Genomic DNA, 1,374 nt, shown 5'->3' with positions numbered 1-1,374 from the left:
AGTGTTTACTGCTGTATCGTGTTCCCTGTGTTGAAGTTGCCAGCATTGAGCTCTCTTGTGCCCAGTTTTGTTACAGTGCCAGCAAAGTCCCTCAAACTTCTCTGAAAGCTGACCTTTTCTGGCCTTGAATCCTGATGACTGTACCAACCTTGGTACCTCTGTGCTGGACTTAACGTAGGATTCAAATTCGAGAGCTCTGGCATTGCATCCTGCATGGTAGAGGGGTATGCTTGCTTCACTTGTATCTTTAATTGTGGACTATCCAAGGCATCTATGAACTGATCCCTCAGCAACAACTTGAGGAGATCGGGTGGTGCAATTGGGTAGGCCTTGTGTGCCATACTTTCCAAGTCCTGTGCCAGCTCTTGCAGGCTCTCCCCTTTGGCACGGACTCTCGTCCTAAGCCTAGCCCTGTAGACTTCAGACTGATTTTGGGTTCCGTACCTGAGTTCTAGAGCCGACACCAGTGCTCTATAGTTGTGTCTGTCGTCTGCTGACAACTGTCCAAGTATTTCCAGTGGTTGTCCCTTCAAGCTCGTTGCCAAATATACTGCTTTCTGCTCCTCTGTCCACCCATTCATTTCTGCCAGTAGCTCAAATTGTGCTCTATATGCTTCCCACAGTGCCTTCCCATCGAATTCATGTGGCTTCCTTCGTATTGCATCACTCCTATTACTGACATTCATATCTGGGATGTGACTTCTAACAGGACTGAAGATGTCTGCATTAGGGTTTAGCTGCAGGGTCTGGAAGGGGCTGGTTAAGTCGATGGTTAGTGTATCCTACTTGTGTAAAAGACAATAAATCATCCTTTAGTGTATCTAATTCGCTTTTGAATTTACTAATGTTATTTGTACTTCTTGCCACTGTTGTTGACTTTCCTGTAGTTGCTGCTGGCTTTCTTCATGTTTCCTTTTTTGTTCCAGTTGCCACTGCTGTAATCTCTCTTCTTCTTTCTTTTCTCGTACTTCTTGTTTCTTTTTTTTTCCAACAACTGCTGTAATTTCTCTTCTTGTTTATTTTGCTGTTCCAGCTGCCACTGTTGCAGGTTTTCTTGCAAATGCTGTAATCTCTCTTCTTGTTTCTTTTCTCGTTCTTCTTGTTTCTTTTCTTTTTCCTCCAACAACTGTTGTAATCTCTCTTCTCGTTCTTCTTGTTTCTTTTCTTTGTCCTCCAACCACTGCTGTAATCTCTCTCTTCTTGTTTATTTTCTCGTTCTTCTTGTTTCTTTTGCTGTTCTTGTATTGCTGCCATCAAGTCTGCTAAGCTGTAGTTTGATTTGCCGCTTCTCGTTTCCATTTTTTTTCGTCCCATTCTCTGACACCAATTTGTTACGTCTCCGTTCGTTCGTTGATTTTCCGTAAAAATTTTTAC

The sequence above is a fragment of the Limulus polyphemus genome, unplaced genomic scaffold, assembly GCF_000517525.1.
Source record: "Limulus polyphemus unplaced genomic scaffold, Limulus_polyphemus-2.1.2 Scaffold4108, whole genome shotgun sequence".
Taxonomy (NCBI): Eukaryota; Metazoa; Arthropoda; class Merostomata; order Xiphosura; family Limulidae; genus Limulus; species Limulus polyphemus.
The sequence above is the reverse complement of the archived record's forward strand: the minus strand, read 5'-3'. Positions refer to the sequence as shown.